General features: G+C 46.9%; 1 protein-coding gene and 1 pseudogene across 3 annotated transcripts in view; one reads left to right on the forward strand and one right to left on the reverse strand.

Annotated features, from left to right (window-relative positions):
- The window catches only part of GFRA4 (GDNF family receptor alpha 4), a 201928-nt gene that overhangs the window by 156827 nt on the left and 24309 nt on the right, over positions 1-20792 (reverse strand). The window lies entirely within an intron of this gene.
- LOC133364665 (5S ribosomal RNA) lies at positions 12030-12148 on the forward strand (annotated as a pseudogene).

A 20792-nucleotide genomic window follows, 5' to 3' on the forward strand; every position in this document is an offset into this window, starting at 1 on the left:
GAAGGCAGGGAGGCCAACAGCAGGTGGGATCAGAGCCAATGACAGGCAGGACCCTCCCCCCCAGTGCTCCTCCTTGCTGGTTTGTACAAGGGCAACACTGAGACTTAAAGAGGAAGAAGTGGACATGCAGTGCTGCCCCCGGATTGGTTGTAAGCAAGAAGGCAGGCAGGTTGGAAATGGAAATGGACTGTGTTCAAGTCTACCCCAATTTATGGCTACCCTACGAATAGGGATTTCGTGGTAAGCGGTATTCAGAGGGGTTTCCCCTTGCCTCCCTCTGAGGCTAGTCCTCCCCAGCTGGCTAGGGCCTGCTCAGCTTGCCACAGCTGCACAAGCCAGCCCCTTCCTTGTCTGCAACAGCCAGCTGGGGGGCAACTGGACTCTCTGGGACTCTGCAGCTTGCCCATGGCTGCATAGGTGGCAGGGCATGTAACCCCTGAGCCACTCCTTCTGGGGGTGATCTTTAGCTGGTCCTTGACAGCCAGGAGACACGAGCGGGGATTTGAACTCACAGAGGCTGGACTCCCAGCCAGGGGTTGGCTAATGGCAGAATGAGGCTAGTGGGGCAGTGCCCCATGCACCCTGATTGATTAGCCTCTACTGCATTCAGCACACTAAGGAAGGAGAGAAATGGAGCGTCCAGTGCATCCTTGCCTCTTCTTTCCCTCACCAGCGCTTCTTCTGCTCCGAGGTGCCACCCTTCTCCATCCTTACCCTTTGCGCAGCTCAGTGACTGGCCTATTCAGGGCACATGCATGCTCTGCCCACCCACCAAACAGCTGGAGGGGATGGACGTGAGCACTATACAAACTCCTGCATTAGCCTCCACTGCTCTTAGGTGATGCTCCTACAAATCCAGCTGTGCATGCTGAGATGTGAAATCCTTCTACAGAAAGCCAACCATGGCTGCACCCATGCCATGCTTTTAAAGTGTATTTAAAGCATGTGGCTTCCTCCAAAGAATCCTGGGAATCATAGTTTGCTAAGGGTGCTGGGAATGTTAGCTCTGTGAGGGGTAAACTACATTTCCCAGGATTCTTTGGGGGAAGCCACGTGCTCTGAATTCGTTTGTTTATTTATTAGATTTATATCCTGCCCTTCCTCCCAGTAGGAGCCCAGGGTGGCAAACAAACGTACTAAAAACACTCTAAAACATCACAAAATGTTAAAATGCATGGTGCTGATGCAACCAGTACCTTCCCAACAGCTGTGCCTCTATTTCACTTTACAGGGATGTGTTTTTAAGACTTGAGTGGCCACGTAAAGAATTATAGGGACTTTTCACTTCATGGTGACGTATTCCTGTTTGTTCATTTAAAAGATGCCTGCGGAAACTCAATCTTAGAAAAATAAATCTCCAGTTTTATTGCTTTAGAGGAAAAAATAGGACTAGAGAGGAAATGTGAGTTTAGGAGGAGGCAGGGGGATTAGATGAGCACTTCAAGGGAATAAAGGTTGTAGTGGAAACAATGAAGATGAGGCTGAAGCAATGGGTGCTTCCAAGTTACCTATTTATTGCACACTTATCCTGATTTGTTTGCAGGGAGGTTAGACTACAGCTATTTAATGAGCATTCATTCTGATTTGTTTGCAGGGAGGTTAAACAACTTGTGTCAAGCAATAAGTATTATTGTACACTTTCCAGTACATTTTCCTGCCACTGTCCTTGTCCCAAAAAGTCTGACCTTTTGGGGAAGCCAGATGATGATGATGAACGATAAGGAGATTGCAGAGAAGCTAAATAAATTCTTTGCATCTGTCTTCACAGTGGAAGATATAGGGCAGATCCCTGAACCTGAACTAACATTTGCGGGAATGGATTCTGAGGAACTAAGACAAATAGTGGTAACGAGAGAGGAAGTTCTAAGCTTAATGGACAATATAAAAACTGACAAATCACCGGGCCCGGATGGCATCCACCCGAGAGTTCTCAAAGAACTCAAAGGTGAAATTGCTGATCTGCTAACTAAAATATGTAACTTGTCCCTTGGGTCCTCCTCCGTGCCTGAGGACTGGAAAGTGGCAAATGTAATGCCAATCTTCAAAAAGGGATCCAGAGGGGATCCCGGAAATTACAGGCCAGTTAGCTTAACTTCTGTCCCTGGAAAACTGGTAGAAAGTATTATTAAAGCTAGATTAACTAAGCACATAGAAGAACAAGCCTTGCTGAAGCAGAGCCAGCATGGCTTCTGCAAGGGAAAGTCCTGTCTCAGTAACCTATTAGAATTCTTTGAGAGTGTCAACAAGCATATAGATAGAGGTGATCCAGTGGACATAGTGTACTTAGACTTTCAAAAAGCGTTTGACAAGGTACCTCACCAAAGGCTTCTGAGGAAGCTTAGCAGTCATGGAATAAGAGAGGTCCTCTTGTGGATAAGGAATTGGTTAAGAAGCAGAAAGCAGAGAGTAGGAATAAACGGACAGTTCTCCCAATGGAGGGCTGTAGAAAGTGGAGTCCCTCAAGGATCGGTATTGGGACCTGTACTTTTCAACTTCTTCATTAATGACCTAGAATTAGGAGTGAGCAGTGAAGTGGCCAAGTTTGCTGACGACACTAAATTGTTCAGGGTTGTTAAAACAAAAAGGGATTGCGAAGAGCTCCAAAAAGACCTCTCCAAACTGAGTGAATGGGCGGAAAAATGGCAAATGCAATTCAATATAAACAAGTGTAAAATTATGCATATTGGAGCAAACAATCTTAATTTCACATATACGCTCATGGGGTCTGAACTGGCGGTGACCGACCAGGAGAGAGACCTCGGGGTTGTAGTGGACAGCACGATGAAAATGTCGACCCAGTGTGCGGCAGCTGTGAAAAAGGCAAATTCCATGCTAGCAATAATTAGGAAAGGTATTGAAAATAAAACAGCCGATATCATAATGCTGTTGTATAAATCTATGGTGCGGCCGCATTTGGAATACTGTGTACAGTTCTGGTCGCCTCATCTCAAAAAGGATATTCTAGAGTTGGAAAAGGTTCAGAAGAGGGCAACCAGAATGATCAAGGGGATGGAGCGACTCCCTTACGAGGAAAGGTTGCAGCATTTGGGGCTTTTTAGTTTAGAGAAAAGGCGGGTCAGAGGAGACATGATAGAAGTGTATAAAATTATGCATGGCATTGAGAAAGTGGATAGAGAAAAGTTCTTCTCCCTCTCTCATAATACTAGAACTCGTGGACATTCAAAGAAGCTGAATGTTGGAAGATTCAGGACAGACAAAAGGAAGTACTTCTTTACTCAGCGCATAGTTAAACTATGGAATTTGCTCCCACAAGATGCAGTAATGGCCACCAGCTTGGATGGCTTTAAAAGAAGATTAGACAAATTCATGGAGGACAGGGCTATCAATGGCTACTAGCCATGATGGCTGTGCTCTGCCACCCTAGTCAGAGGCAGCATGCTTCTGAAAACCAGTTGCCGGAAGCCTCAGGAGGGGAGAGTGTTCTTGCACTCGGGTCCTGCTTGCGGGCTTCCCCCAGGCACCTGGTTGGCCACTGTGAGAACAGGATGCTGGACTAGATGGGCCACTGGCCTGATCCAGCAGGCTCTTCTTATGTTCTTATGTTCTTATGATTTAAATTTATTGCCTGCCCCTTCCTTGCAAATCATGACCCAAAAGCGACTTACAATGATAAGAAGACACTAAAACCAAGTGTAACAAGCAAACCCATCCATATGGAAAGAAGACAGGTCTTACAAAACCTCCCACGTTAAACGAAGCCACAGCACCCAAAGCCTTTCAAAGTAAGGGCCAAAAGCCAGGGTAAAAATATCTAAAAATAGATAAGGATGGCACCAGGCTTGCCTCCCTGGGTGCAACATTCCGCCAGTGGGGAGCCACCGCTGAGAAGGCCTGTTCTCACCACCCTCTTCACCTCCCTCAGAGTTCATTGTGCAAGAGCTCCCAGTCAGTGTAAATGCACCACCTGAATTTGCTGGGATGTGACTAAATGCTGCCCGAAAATAATGAGTCTGGAGGTATCCTCTCTGTCCATCCAGCCTCGGACAAGCTGATGGTCTCCAGCTGTTGTGGACTACAACTCCCATCAGTCCAAGCCCCAGCTGATGGGAGTTGCATTCAGGAGTGTAGTCGTCCAAGGTCTCGGGAGGTTTGAGACTCTTTACCTTTTTGGTCCCTATGTCTCCAGCATCCTATGAACCAATCAGCATGAAAGGGGAGAGTGTTAGCCACTGAGAAAAGTCTTCTAACATGCTTCCTTGCCATTTCCTGATTGGAGCCCATCCGAGTGGCAGCAGGTGAGTCAGCCACTGAGAGGACTCTTCTCAGCAGCTAACACTCTCCCCTTTCATGCTGATCAGCTCCCAGGGACGTCTGTTGTTGTGGGAGAAGGCATTAGCAAGGGTAGTAAAGCAGAAATCAGTATTCAAACCTGGCCAGGTGATAATCTTAGAAGGTTGTATAATCTTAGAAGGGGCAGAGCTGTGAGGTGGCTATCGTGTCTATCGTGAAGGGACCCTGCACTTCTGAATTTGCCACCACACTACAGGGTTGTTTTCCAAAACAACTGGATGGCATCAACTTAGCAAAGGTTGGTTTTGGGAGAACTTTGGGAAGGGTGGTATGGTCTGAATGCTTCCCTCAGAAGGGGAATAGAATGGAAAAGAAGGAATGAAGGAGGGGGCAACACCCCAGCGAGGTTTGGAATCGGTGGGGAAAAGAAGCTGTCCCACTTTGGAATCTAGGAGCCAGGAGAGGAAGAGGTGAAGGGCGCATGTGCATGAGGAAACAGAGCAGAGGGGAGATAGACTTTCACCCCAGTCCTTATCCATCTTTTCCTTGGAGGAGGTTTTCATGTCGCGTGCTGGGTGGCTTGAGAGGTGTGGATGGGGTGGGATGAAGAATTTGAGAAGTTAAAAGGGGGGAGTGGCAGTGGCGAATCTGTGTGACAGCACCTTGGACAGCTCCCCGAAAGCTCAGACTGACATCTGGAGCGGATTCCATTGCCCACTGGCATGGAACCACCAGTTACCACTGGTGCTAGGCAGGTTAAGGAGCAGGCAGCAGCCTGCAAAGAAGAATGCAAAGATGGAGAGAGAGAGAAGGGGAGCGATGGCAATTAACGCCTGTGTGATCTTTCGTTGTCCGTGATGGAGAGCACAAAGGCAGACAGGAGAGGAGAGGAAGGGCTGACAACAGAGGGGCTGAAGAAAGGAGTGAGACACTGTGGGTGAACAAAGCAGGAAGAGGAATGGAGGAACAGGAATGCCTTAGACCATCGGTCCACCTATTTTAGGGCTGTCTACACTGACTGGCAGCATTTCACTAGAGCTTCAGAGAGGGACTCTTTCCTAGCTCTACCTGGAGATGCCAGGAATGGAGCCTGGGACCACCACTGGGCCAAGCGGATTCTCTTTCACTGAGCTATGTTTCCCCACCCACCCCCTGAGATGGAGGGAAGGCACTTTGCAAAGAAGACAAGCTCAGATTACTCAGAGGGCGAACACTGCGGTCTTCTTGATGTTCATTTGCCCCCAAAGAGCCACGGAGAACCGAAGACATTTTGGTCACATCCACACACCATACATTTGAAGCATATTTCATGCACATATAAAGCACACGGCTTCCCCCAAAGAACACTGGGAACTGTCGTTTGTGAAGGGTGCTGGAAATTGTAGCTCTGTGAGGGGTATACTACAGTTCCCAATGTTCTTTGGGGGAAGCCATGCACTTTAAATGTGCGTTAAATGTGCTTTGAATGTTTGGTGTGGATCTGCCCTTTGCATGCATGCACACATGTGTCATCTGGTGTCTTCCCTGCTATGGTGAGATATACTTCGTTTCTATTTCAATGATAGGGATCCTTTCTAAATTTGCATCTTTACATATAAATCCTCACATGCACATTTTATACATGTTGGTGTCCTTTTGGTTTTTGGCAGCACATAACAAGCCCCCCTAGAAAACACATTCTTTTAAAATAAGTGGAGATTTTCAAGGATCCAAATTTGGCGCCAACATCCAGATTCTGCAATGGATTCATTGACTGTCGACGCAGAAAGCAAATTATGTTGGCAGCCAAGTGTGCGTGTGTGTGGAGCCCAAGAAATCAATTATTTGCTCATTTATTCAGATGCAACCTGTAGATCCATGCAAACTTGCCTTTTGTTCCATTCACATTGAACAAGAGTCCCTGTCCTCATGTGGAAAGTATTAACAGTTCCCTTTGTTTTCTTTCCCTGTGCCAGCAAAATGTTTTGCCCTCTCACACATCCATTAAAGAGGGCAGGGGAGTTCTTGGCCCCTACGAAGAGGCCCGTAGTATTTCCTCTGTCTCCCTGAAGGGAAGGCAAGCTTCCCCCAAAGTCTGGAATCTCTCACGGAGGGGTCAATGAGGAGACTGAAAAGCAAAGCAAGCAGAGGGTAGGAAAACAAAATAACGATTCTTGCCAAGTCCAGACCACCAAATCACTCAAAGAAAGCTCAGCTGTTCCTGTCAGCAGCTTCTTAACTCGTTGCAAGTGCTACTGCCAGGACTCTTTCTCGCACAGAGGGCGAACCATTATTGATTTCTAGCAAAATGGCCGTCAGGATGATGGCCACATCAGAGGGAAGGCCTGCGTTTCCCGAGGGCTCCCGTTGGGCTCAGTGTGTCTGATTTGGGGAATGGGTGCATCTGTCCCTTTCTATTTTTCAACATGTCTAATTTTTCCATTCTTAAGATCACCTTCCCAGGTTTCCACATCAGTTTGTGATGTTCTCCTGAATGTCCTTATGAAAATCCAGGGGCATTTTAGTGCAAATTTCTCCCAAGATACACATTTTTGTATGCAGTTTTGCCCAACGTGCACACTCTTGCAAAGCAATTTCTCCTAAAACAGGGCTTCCCAAACTGTGGTCCATGCTTCACTCAGGTGGTCCGCAGCATGTCTGTGGATTTGTGGTTGAGGATGGGAGACGGCACACCCATCTCATTTAAAATTCAAATGGATTTTTAATTGCATTTTATTGCTTTTTTAAAGTTCTTACATTGTATTTTATTGGATTATAATTTGAATTCTATTTGAATTACAATACAATAACGTACAATATTTAAGAAATAAAAGAAGCAATTAAAATGTAATTAAAAATCATACAGCATCTAGCACGGCACATTACAATTGCAGCAACGGGCAGAAAAACCATTCCAGTAGCCTGCCAAGAACCTCAGTAACTTTCTAGTGGTCTCTAGGGAAAACTTTTTGGGAACCATTGTCCTAAAATCATGATTCTTTTGTTGGTTATTCTCACAGATATATATGCATTTTTAGGCACATTACTTAGCTGGACAAATGCATTGCAAAAATTTGGAGAAGTGCGGATTTTGAAGGACGGCTATGTTTTGGTTTGTGCATGGTTTTGGAAAGTGCGAATGAGGCAGGCTCGCCTTTAAATGAGCACAGAATCAAATCCTCCCCCCCATTCTCTAGCCTTATGTTGCCCCACCCATTGCACAGAGCCCTCAGCACAGACTAGTCCATTCACAGTCAGGTGGAAGGTTTATATTTTCTGCCCACTGGAATGGTGCCTTCCCCTGCCAATAAAACACTCAGGGCAGAGCTCAGTGGGTAGACCATCTGCGATGCCTGCCTTCAATCCCGGCATCTCCAGGTAAGGCTGGGAGATTTCCCTGCCTGAAATCCTGGAAAGGTGCTGCCAGTCAGTGCAGACAATACTGAACTGGATGGACCAATGATCTGACTCAACAGAAGTCAGCTTCCCATGTTCCTGTGAGGAGGTGGTATTCCTGAGGGATGAGCAGGTCCTCGTTGACATGATTTGGGGCCTACTCTAGCACTTCGGAGCAACTCTTATCTGACCCAGAATCAGGGCCAGTGCCAGGCATGCCAGGGCTCTTGGGCACCAGCCTGCCCTGGGCACTGGGATGCATGCACACCCACCTACCTGTCTCTCCTGTCTTTTGTGGCTGCATGCCCTGCGTGCATTAACCAAGATGGTGGCCAAGGTTTCCCTAAGGGGCTGAAGCCCCTGTTGCCATCTTGGTTGCTGGCATGCATGTGTGCTACACGTGCGCATCCCTGCCATCAACCAAGATGGTGGCAAGGGCATCAGCACCCTAGGGAAACAGCCACCATCTTGATTAATGGCAGCCCTGCAGAGCGTGCAGCCCCAAAAGACAGGAGACACAGGTAGGTGGAGCCAGCGGATGGGTGGGCGGCTTGGAACCTCTTTCCCTGCGATCCGTGGCAGCTATTCTGTAGATTGTGGAAGGGGAGCGTTATTCCTCACCCACTCTATTGAAGGGGCCCTCAACCTGGCTGCCCTTTGGTGCCAGTCCTGCCCAGAATGATCTGAGCTGACCCAACCCAGCTCTTTGAAGGCCATGCACAGTCATGAGGAGACTGCCTGCCACCCATATGGTTAAAGAGGTTTTAAACCTGCCTGCGTGTTTCCTCCCCCCTCTCTTCATCACCAGATGGCTCCCACTTTTGGCAGCCCCAGATTGCTCTGGGTGGACCTGATCTGACTTGGGGCGATCCAGGGGTTGCATCAACCTGATCCAGCGAAATCCTGGGTCGGTCCAATTTGGTTCAGGAACCAGGATTCAGTAGGACCCGGTGCACAGCCCAGTTTTCCTATTTTATCCTCTCTACAACCCTGTGTGGTATGTCAGCTGGCCCAAACGGACCCACTAAAGCTACATCCTGATCTCTGCAGCCCAAGATCAAGTGCTCACTTTGCAACATTCCATTTGGCTCTTGATGGATGTTTGTTTTGACAGATTAAAGATGTTTTTAGTAATGATGCTGCCAAACCTTGTAAATAATTAGACAGTCGGTACGACAAATCAAGCCTGCTTGTAATTCCTCTGTGCATAACGAGCCCTGATGCGCTGAATTTCTTAATATGTTCATTATTAAATGTGAAGCATAGTATGAGTTGATCTCCCTTTTTTCTGCCTCTGCAGTCATAAGGACATTGGAAATGGCCTTCTACTAGGGCAGACTCTCTGCCCATCTAGCCCTGTAGTGTCCACTCGGACTGGCAGAAACTCTCCAGGAACTCAGGCCTTTCCCAAAGTGTGGAAGATCCTTTTATCTGGAGATTCTGAAAGAGATGCAGAGGCTACATCTGAACACTATTTGCTGGGGATTGCAAGTGCGGAGAGCGTACATGCCTGGCTTGCGGGCCTCCCCAGAGGCACCTGGTTGGCCACTATGAGAACAGGATAGGGCCCCAATCCACCATTTGAGCTTTTCTTATGTTCTTAAGAGACACCCGCTCTGCTGGGGCATGCTCAGAGGTTGCAACACTTTCGTTATTCAGAGCCATGCTGAGAATTTCAGGGATAAGTTGCAATTTCACCAAGGTTTTTTTTTCTCCTTTAATAAGAATAGCCATATGGAAGGTTCAGTCTGGATTGGGCCCTTGACATGGGAGGGACAGGGCGGTGGCAGCGGGGGGGGGGGGAGGGAACTTCCTGCCAATACACAACTTCCACTACCTTGACTGGGAGCTTTCCTGCCAATGCCATTCACATTGGTGGTGGGCTTGATCCAGATTGGGACTGGCAGCATTGGCACTAGAGGTTTGGAGGGTCCTTGGGCGAGACATCTGCCTGGGGCTCCCTCCCTCAGCGAGTCTACCTCTACTGCAGCTTGTCTAGCACCAGCAGGGCCCCTGCTGGGGTGTGGGCCCTTAGCAGATAGCTGACCATGCTGAGCCTCGATGCTGTCTTAGTCGGAAGAGCAACAGCATGCACACAAACACACATACATCATTAGCATGTGCAGAGAGCTTTTCTTTCACAGCCAGCTCTGGGTTTTTGGCAGGATGGCTCCTTGTGGGCAACTCTAAATTTCCCCATCCCTGGTACAGCCCAGTGGGGAGGAGAGCCTGGCTGGGAGTCCAGAGTCTGTGAGTTCCAATCCCCGCTCGTGTCTCCTGGGTGTCAAGGGCCAGCTAAAGATCACCCCCACAGGGAGTGGCTCAGGGGTTACGTGCCCTGCCACCTGTGCCACCCTGGGCAAGCTGCCTAGTCCCAAGGAGCCTCGCTGCCCCCCAGCTGGCAGTTGTGGACAAGGAAGGGGCTGGCTTGTGCAGCTGTGGGAAGCTGAGCAGGCTCTAGCCAGCTGGGGAGGACGAGCCTCAGAGGGAGGCAATGGGAACCCCCCCCAAATACCGCTTACCATGAAATCCCTATTCATAGGGTCGCCATAAATCAGGATCGACTTGAAGGCAGTCCATTTCCTTTTCCTCTATGAGGAGAGGGTTTTATTCTTGGGGCACCCAACACCAAGTCTGCATCAGATGAGCTACACTCATTGAGGGGACTGCAAAGCCCCCCACCTCACTGATCTTAAAGCACAGGCTGGATGGTACATGCAGAGGCACTCTCTCGACTCTCTAGGACTCAAGTCAGGCCAGAGTGGCCACTGGGTGGAAATGTGTTTCATTTAATAGGAACGTCAAATCTAGATGTCTTTTGGCACATGCAGCCTGGTTGGATACACAGCCCACGAATCTCCGACATTATGCTGAGAAACTCTACCCCCTCCTGCCAACCACAGGCAAAATGTTTTGACAAAAAAAAAAAAAGAAACCTTGACCTGAAGGATGCTCTTGGCTTCTCTGCTTGGTCAGAGAAAGGGGCCGAGCAAGGAATACCCACCAGGGGGTCTTTATGACATAAATCTTGACAATTTTGTCTGGCTGGGCCATTTTAAACCTCTGCTTGCCAAGACCGCTCCGCAGGGAGCCATAGGACATGAAAGATGAACTGGGGAACCAAACCCTGAAGAGAAGCACTGAGGCACCAGGTTCTCTTCTCCAACTTCAATAAGCAGACTTCAAACACCTGTGTTTCAGCAGGCCTTCTTCTGAGGCATGCATGCATGCCTGTGCGCATGGGGGGGGGGAAAGGATACAGTTTTGAGTCCCGCTGGAACAGCCCAAATGGCACAGGTACTGCTAAGCCAGACGCTCTCATCAGAGGGCCTCCATAAATCAAAGATAAAATACAACTGTTTTTACAGAATCTCCCATGCAGCCAGAGTCCCAGAAGGCTTTTAGAAAGATGAATTAAACAGCTACGGGGTTATGGTATGTAACAAACGATAGCCCAGGGAGAAAGAAGCTGTCAAGAAGAAAAGAGGCTGTTTTTCTAAAGGGTCTGGGAAGGGGCATAAAACAGAGGGTGGTGCAGAAAGCAGGTCATCTGTGGATAAGGCAAAAAGCACTACAGAAGAAATAATAATAATAATTCTGTATGGTCTTCCTCTGAATATGCAAAGCACGACACATGACAGCAAGCATTATGTCATGGCTAAGAGGCAGAGCTGTGAACAGGCTCCAGTTCAGATCTTGGCTCTGCCACAGACTCACCTGATGGACTTAGACATGCTGCTTTCTCTCAGTCCTGCTCCCCCCCAATATGGAGATAACATTTCTGACCTACTTTATCTCTTTGTTGTAAGGATGACTGAGAAACAGGCATTGTGGGACCTCTTTGAACACCCTAAGGCAGCCTTCCTCAACCTCCAGATGTATTGGAGTACAACTCCCATCAGGCCCAGCCGGCACAACAGTAACAACAGGAACACAAAGGCTTCTCCCCCGCAAGACACAGTTTGTTTATCAGATTTTTTAGAATCTCAGCCTTCTCATTTTGTCCGTGTATTTGCAGGCTGTTCATGCACTCCTCACATGTAGGGCGTTATCATGTTTAATCTGGAGCTTTTAGCAGCCACCTGCAACGTCTCACGTTTTAGAAGCCACATGCAACACATGATGTCAGGAGTGACATCCTGCTCCAGATTAAACATGGGCATTATGTCCTACATATGGGTAACATGTGAATAACAGTGTATAAGGCTCATGAGGTACACTAGGTACACAGCAACATAGAAAGCTTCCTTATACTGAGTCAGTTCATCTAGCTCAGTACTGCCTACACTAACAGGCAGCAGGTGCAAAGAAGTCTTTCCCAGTCCTGCCTGGAGATGCAAGGGATCGAAACATGGGACCTGCACGCTACTGGAAGTTGCCTTATACTAAGTTAGACTTTTGGTCCATCTAGCCATGCTACCTTGAACACTCCCCACCTCGTCTGATCTCGGAAGCTAAGCAGGGTCAGGCCCGGTTAGTAGTTGGATGGGAGACCGCCTGGGAATACCGGGTGCTGTAGGCTTAGAGGAAGGAAGGCAATGGTGAACCACCTCTGAATACCTCTTACCATGAAAACCTTATGAATATATCCAAAAAGGATTCATGGAGTCGCCATAAGTTGTAATCGTCTTGAAGGCGTATAACAACAACAAGTTCAGTATTGCTTACTCTGACTGGCAGAAGCTCCACAGGGTTGCAAGGCAGGGGACATTCCAAGCCTTACCTGGAGATGCCCTTGGACTGAACCTTCCAATTTCAAGTCAGATGCTATAACACTGAACTATGGTCCTTCCCAAATGCAATTGGCTATGGAACACACTCACTCACTCTCTCTCTCACACACACGTTTGCACTTGGCTTCAGATGGTATTCATTAGGATTCTAGTGGGGGGGAGTTGATCTCAAAAATCTGACCCCTCCTCTGGCATACCCACCAGCTTTTCAGAAATTTTGAGAGTGGGACATATTTTTGATGCCAGTTCTGAGTGCCACACTAGTTATGACATCATTAACACAACTCATTAATGTGTGTAGAGAGTGTGTGTGTACAAAAAGTATACATGGCCCACTCAGTTAGGATTGGGTTCCTGGGGGCTGAGCAGTAACTCTTTGCCTACATTGTGGTCATAGTCTGGAGCAGGGGCCCCATGTCTGCCATTTATATTGGAAGAACAGCTCCCATTTCTGCTGATGGAAGCTTTTCTTCCCATTTCAGTAGCACACAAAGGCAGGGGTGGCCGGTGCCATTGGGACTGGTGGGGCGTAAAGTACAAGGCCAACAGTTGGTGGAGGTCGAGCCAATGAGCTCCATCCTCCTCCCTGTTGTGTTTTATAATGAGCAACCCTGAAAAACTGAGGAGGAAGTTGACAGCTAATTCCATCCTCTGACCTGGTTGTTGTACATAAGAAGGCTGGCAGATGATGATTGGTTCAGGGCAGGCTGAAGTTGGCGGGGCAGTTCCCTGTTTGCCCTAACAGACCAGCCTCTACTGCAAGTAGAGAGCCAATGTGGTGTGGTGGTTAGAGTATCAGACTGGGACCTGGGAGACCAGGGTTCAAATCCTCATGAAGCTCACTGGGTGACTTTGGGCCAGTCACAGTCTCTCAGCCTAATCTACCTCACAGGGTTGTTGTGAGGATAAAATTGGGTGGGGGAGAACCAAATTGGCAAGCTGCCTTGCTCTTCTTGGAGGAAAGGTGGGATATGAACATAATAATAAAATAAAAGGCAGGGTTTCTGATCTGGATCAGGACCACAGTGGGGAGGACAGGTGGCAAGGGACAGAGGCTTGCCACCTCCTAACCTTCCAATCCAGATCAGGACCCCATTCCTGCAAAATAACCACCATTCGTGTAATTGCTAATTGTATGAATGCACCATATTGAGCAGCTGTCTGAGTCTCTCTCTCTCTCTCTCTCTCTCTCTCTCTCTCTCTCTCTCTCTCACACACACACACACACACACACACACCTGTGCTGCAGAGGCTCTGCTCTTATGTTTTGCTGCGTTTATGTATTTACTCTGCAATAGCCGTCTCTTCATTGATTTAAAAGTCAAGGCAGCATTTGTAATTTTGGATATATTAGAAAAAAGGAAAAAAGGGAAGGAAGGTAAAATGCCTGTATGTTCTGATAATATGCGATGACAGTATGTTCCTCTCATCTGCAGGGTGGAAAGCTGCATGCTGCATGCTGCCTCTCTGTCTGTGCGCATGTGCATTGATAGGGTCAAGGAGAACTAGCATGGCGCCGGGGAGCCCTGCACTAGAGAGAAGACGCATCTGCTACCATCTCAGAGTTTTAGGCTGCAATCCTGCATAGATACCAGGACTGGGGAAACCTGCAGCCCCTCCAGTCCAGGTGTTGTTTATTTATTTATTAATTATTTGATTTATATCCTGCCCTTCCTCCCAGCAGGAGCCCAGGGCAGCAGCCCCTTTCAACCTGGCTGGTAGACACTTTCCTGTGAAAAGGAATGGGCAAATCTGCCCCATTTGCATTTTAGTGCAAATTTCTCCTAATCTACATATTTTTGTATGCAGTTTTGCCTAACATACAGCGGGAGGCTGGTGCACAGTAGGATGGGTAGGGCAGAAGCCAGGGAAGCCAGCAGTAGCTGGAGCCAGAGCAAATGGCTAGCAGAGATTGTGCCAATGATAAGTAGGCCCCGCTAGTTTTGCTTTTGCCCTCCTCCTCCTCCCTTTTGAGTTCTGCAAGACAGCACTAACAAGGAGAAGGCTGACAGCTAGTGCCATCCCCTAGACTGGTTGTAAGTAAGAAGGTGTAGGAAGCAAGTGGGGGTTGGCGGAAGGCAAACTGAGCTAGGTGTCTGCCCTCATGTAAGGCTGGTCCATAATATCTTTTGGCCAGGCAGTGTCCCCAGATATAATGCATCTTTGTATGTTACTCTAACTAATGCACACTGTACTCCAGTAAACATGTGTTTCTACACATTACTTGGATGGAGAACTGCATTGCAAAATTCAAAGAAGGGCACATTTCAAAGGATGTTTTTCTTTGTACCTTGCTTTGGAAAGTGCAAATTAGGTAGGCTCACCTTTAAATGTGAGCTGAATTTCAGCTCCATCCCTATCTGGGAGTGAGGTCCCAGATACTCACTGGGACTTACTTCTGCATGCACATGTTTAGGATTGCACTGTTAAATTGCTATCCTATACCCACTCACATGGGAAAAAGTCTTATTGAACTCAATGGAACTTCTGCATGAAAAGAGATGCATAGGCTTGCATTGTGAAACATTAAGTTAGACCTCTGAGGAGGGAGTTGATTAATCCCAAAGAATGGTAACTCTCTGAGCTTGTAAGACTTTTTATTTTAACAAGTCCTCCTTAATAGGGAAATTTCAGGCCAAGTTAAGTACATTAGGGTTCCTTGAAACAAAAGTTTGAATAATCACTTTGGATTAGAAAATCTTCAGGTTAATCCCATTTCTATAAATCAATGTTCTTCAACGTTGGGTTCCCAGATTTTGTTGGACTACAACACCCATCATCCACAGCCATCTTAGCCAATGGTCAAGGATGATGGGAGTTGTAGTCCAGCAACATCTGGGAACCCAAGGTTGTAGGACACTGCTCTAATCCTTGGATATCACTTGCACCTTCTCATTTTGATTGTCGCCTTAGCCCTCTTCAGTTATTGCTGCTCATGTGACACCCATCATAAGGAGTCACATAGGAAGCTGCCTTATACAGAGTCAGACCATTGGACCATCTAGATCAGTATCAATGGTGGTTGGTGACTCCATGCCAGTGGGGCAGTGGAATTTGCTCTGGGTTTTAGTGTGAACTTTCAAGGAGATGTCTGTCATGGTCCCGTCAGAGGACTCCTCAGATGAGGATGACTCGGGAGTAACAGCAGCAGACCCAGGAGCAGCAGGAGACACGGAGGAGCCTCCTGAGAATCCAGCTCCTTCTCCCCCTCAGCTGCAGAGCACCCCAGGGACAGCAGAGGCCCTGCAGCCAGACACAGACAGTGCACAGGATACTCCCCCCTCACCTGCAGAACGTAGACAGCAGAAGGTCAGGCAGAAGAGAGGCAGGCCTGTCTCCTTAAGGCCCAAACGCTGAGGGCTCACACCTGCTGTCCATCCTGCTCTTTATAAGGCACACCTTGGCTGCAGCTTGTTGCTGACTGCAACGTCAGGCGTGGCTTTGTGTAGACCTAGTTTCCTTGCAGCATCTCTTTGACTGACCTCCTTGGCAATTGATCCCGGACCTCCACTGACCTCGCTTCTGGACTTCTGACTCGGCAAGTACGCTTCGGATAGGCCTGGCAGATTTACAACCCGACTGCTGGCTAAGGACTTTCCTTCCCTGCCAAAGACCCAGGAATTTCCAGCCCCCCCTGACACTGCTGATGCAGTGTAGAGCTGACAATGTCCAATGCACTTCACCTTGGATGCTCCTTTAAAGTTTGGACTAAAACCCAGAGTAGATTCCATTGCCCCACTGACATGGAGTCACCAGCCACCATTGCTTAGTATTGTTTATACTGATTGGCAGACAGTGTTCTCTCCCAGCGTTACCTGAACCTGGGACGTTCTGCATGCAAAGCAAGTGCTCTGCCACTGAGCTAAGGCCTTTCCCAAGGTAGAGAAGAGGTGCATACTTCCTGCCCTCACCCTGCAGTGTGTCTCCCTTGCTGTTCCTGCAGCCCTTGACATACTGAGGGCTGCATTTCTCCAGTGGGCAACCTTTTCTACTCATAGAGAATACCTATGTGATCTAGAACCTTGAGATCCTCTGGGGATCTAATTCACACAGCAGTTTATTCATTTAACAAACTTATAGACAGATTTTCAAGGGAAAATATATATTCTCAAAGCAATTTACAAAGAAATATATGCCTACAATAATAATAATAATAAAATAATAACATTTTATTTCAGAGCCGCCTATCTGGCCAACTTAACGGCCACTCTAGGCGGCGTACATAAAATTTTTTAGATACAACATATAAGTACAATCAATCAATATAAGATGAACGCCAGCTTAAAGCAACCATTTCATTCCAGGACACAGAAAACAGCACAATATTCCCAACAGCCCTGCACAAGCTAACCATACCAAAATCAAACTGTAGCACTGCTTCTGTAAGGCAGATCGGATCAGCCACCATAAAAAGATGGGGATTTAAAGCCCATTCAAAAGCACTGAGGGATGATGGCACTTGCCTAACTTTGAGCGGAATCGAATTCTGCAACTGTCTGGGGCCACCACCAAGCCAGGTTCCATGCACCTGCTAGCCTGGTTGTCTTACCAGGAGGGCACTTAAGCAAGGCCTCCGAAACAGCTTGAAGGGCTTGCAGAGCTCCCAGCTGGAGATGTTCAGTCCCCTGTAAGTGAAGGGCTATAGCTTAGGGAAAAGGCCATCGGTGGGTGATCGAGTACAGGCATACCCCGCTTAAAGTTGCTTCACTTAAAGTCGCCTCGCTATAAAGTACATGCTCCATACTCCACCATACCCCACTTTAATGTACGCGCTTCACAATAATGGACACTTAATGGCATGATGCCGCTGCCATCTAGTGGTGATTGCCGTGCAGTACATGCATAGATAATTGCTTCACTTTAAGTACATTTTCACTTTACACACACACTCCGGTCCCATTGCGTATGTTAAAGCGTATGTATCTCCTTTGCATATAGAAGGTCCCCGGTTCAGTCCCCAGCATCCCTAGGTAGGGCTGGGAGTGTCCCTTTTCTGAAAATCCTGGAGAGCTACTGCCAGTCAGGGTAGACAATATTGAGTGAGATGGACCAGGGGGGCTGACTCAGTTTAAGGCAGCTTTCTATGCTTTTTCATTGAGGACTGCGGGAGCTGCAATGGTGACACAACAGAGGGGGCAGAGCCAAGGAATGCGCCTCCTTCCGCTATTCTCCCTGTACTATGGTAATCATGCAGGAGGTGGCGGGGAAGGAATCCTGAGCAGGGCTTTCACTTTTCCTATTTTGAGAAAGCGGTAACTTTGCAAAGAATGATGATAAAGGTCTCAGAAGGATTGCCCAGCAGGAACAGCTGAAGACGAAGCACAGCAAAGCAGCTGTCAGGGTAAAATGCCGATGCTGTCTGCTGTGCACCTTGCGCCACGGTTATTAGCAGGCTCTGCTACCTGTATAGGCGCTAATTTGAATTGGTACAAAACAGATCACAGCAAATGCATTGTGGTTTTCTTCTACTGCCCGTAGAAGCAAAGAGTAAACAAGAGCTGAGCTGCCCATCTCTTCCTCCTCCTTTATGGCACAAAATCTTTTCGCAGGAGAAAAGGTAGTTGCTCTTTCAAAAGTATTATAGTTAGATATTCTGATGTCAGGGGCACAGATTAAATGTAATGTGAAATGCACATAAACAATGCTGCTCTCTTTATGGTGAGGAAACCTGTGATGTATGTTAGAGCATCTGCCTCTGGGACATTTTAGGGCAGAAAGACGCAAGTGCAAGGACACGGGGTTACAGCTGAAAATGATAGCCCTGAGTTGTGTCTGCCCCTTCCCACTCCACAAAGCTCAACCTACTCCATGTCTCCTTGACATCATTAAGAGGTGTGTTTCCTGGCTCCCCCGCCCCACCTCATTGAGGTGGAGCGGGCAGAGCTGCTACTCTAGCTACCTGTCAGGAGGGAGAGGGAGAAGGTGGGTGAGAGGCTGCCTCGGTTTGCTTCCTGAAGTTGGAGAACAAGGTGGCTCCTCTCCTGTGCCTTTGGAATTCCCTCCCCTTAATATTAGACAGGTGCCATCTCTGTTATCTTTTTGGCGCCTCCTGAAGACCTTCCTCTTAGAGACCTTATATATATATATAAAGATCTTATAAGTGTTTTGTCCCTTGTTTGGTGCCAGGGGATCCTTCTGGGGTGGAACAACAACAACAACAACAACAACAACAACAACAACAACAACAACAACAACAACAACAACAACAACAACAACAACAACAACAACAACAACAACAACAACAACAACAACAACAACAACAACAACAACAACAACAACAACAACAACAACAACAACAACAACAACAACAACAACAACAACAACAACAACAACAACAACAACAACAACAACTGTATAGGAGGTGACTGGACTGGAAGCTGAATCTTATCTCAACACTGGTGAGAGGCAACCACACCCAAGGGTGCAAGGGATGCTGCATGGCACACACAGCTCTGTCTCCAAAATCTCACCACTACTCCCTGCTCTACAGGATCTGTCACTCAGGGAGCCACCTCACTCTGCCTAATGGTAAGGTCAGCCCTAAGTTACAGGATACATTGAAGTTGACATTTAAGTCCCATTGAAATCAGTAGGTAAACTTAAGCATGCACTCGATTCTACCCCAATGAAACCAATGAGATTTCAAAATGCTTAGCTCTGACTGAATCATGTCCATTGATTCCTCAAATTATTTTTTTAAAAAAAATAATAAATGAATAAATCCTGCACATTTTTGGGGGGGGGGGGTCCGAAGTATATTTCCCTAATGTAAATTTATGATAGCTAAATAGAACCTGCATGTTCAGTGGCAGTATTCCTTTGGGTATCAGAAGTGGGGATAGGGAAGGACCCCAGGAGATTAGAGTTGTTTTTATGTCCTGCTGAGATTGGTATACTATCATCTGTGAATTTGGCAAGTCCTTCTTTAAAGGCATCCTAGTGACCATCATGCCATCTTGTGGCAAGGGGTTCCACGTGCTAATTGTGCAAAGAATTGCCTCCTTCTGTTGTTTCTTCACCCTAGTGCCAATCAATTTTATTAGTACCCTTTAGTACTAATATTCTAAGAGGAAGAGGGAGATGGAAGGAGAGAAAGAAAATAACAGAGAATGGGGGGTTAAATGGGGGAGAATGGGTGAACATGATAATTAGGGCTAGTTCAGCCACAAAGGCAGACTGGGCAGCTGTCTAGGGCAATACCTGTCAATGGAACCTGAAGTGCTGGGTTGTTTCTGAATAAATCCATCCCTTTGTGTGGTTGGGAGAAATTTGGTTCTACCTAATTCCCACTTCCTGAAATGATACACAAGCTGAACCTCAGCCATCACTTGAGATGGTGCACTCCTCCAAGTGTGCACAGAAATGCAAATACTGCTGAAAATAACATACAAGTAGGCACTATATTAGGGAAAATATGTTGCAGAAATGCATATTAGGCAAAATTGCATGCAGAAATATGATTAGGAAAAATTCACACTAAAATTCTAATACATTTTCACAAGGTGTCCCCGCCCTCCCCCCAAAACCCACAAACTGATGTGGAAACGTGGCAACCTGAATTTAAGATTGGAAAAATGTGAAAACGGGAGAAAGCAAAACTGAAGTGAATGAATGAATGAATGAAACTTTATTTTTACCCCACCCTATTTCCAAACTGGAACTCAGGGCGGCTTACAAATAAAACTACATGTAGTTAAAAACATAGAAAAACATACAATTAAAATACAATTAAACTATGCACAACCTTAAAACCGTAAAAGGCACTTAAAAATCTAAAAACAATTTGACGATTAATTAAGATAGCCTATGGAGAAAAGTGATCTTGCATGTATTAATGGACATGTTTGATATATATTATATACTTATAGCTGATCTGCGGCAAATCGGAAGTCAAGAAGATTTTTTATTGTATTATTATGTTTTTGTTGTTTGATTTTGTTTTTTGTCTTCTGAAAATTTGAATAAAAATTATTAAAAAAAATCTAAAAACAATTTAAAATAATACAGATAATAATGTAAAACAATAAAACAAGCCTTGTAGAGCCCTAAACACCTTCTATCCCAAAGGCCTGTCGGAATAAAAAAGTCTTTACTTGCTGACGGAAGGATGGCAAAGAGGGAGCCATTCGTGCCTCCCTAGGAAGGGAGTTCCAGAACCTAGGAGCAGCCACCGAAAAGGCTCTATCTCACGTCCCCACCAATCGCACTTGTGAGGGTGTTGGGACTGAGAGAAGGGACTCTCCTGAAGATCTCAGGGCCTGGGCAGGCTCGTATAGGGAGATACGGTCTGACAAATAGCCTGGACCTGGGCCGTATAGGGCTTTAAAGGTCAAAACCAGCACTTTGAATTGTGACCGGAAACAAACTGGCAGCCAGTGGAGCTGTTGTAACAAGGGAGTTGTATGGTCCCTGTAACCAGCCCCTGTTAATACT

The sequence above is a fragment of the Rhineura floridana genome, chromosome 9, assembly GCF_030035675.1.
Source record: "Rhineura floridana isolate rRhiFlo1 chromosome 9, rRhiFlo1.hap2, whole genome shotgun sequence".
NCBI lineage: Eukaryota > Metazoa > Chordata > Lepidosauria > Squamata > Rhineuridae > Rhineura > Rhineura floridana.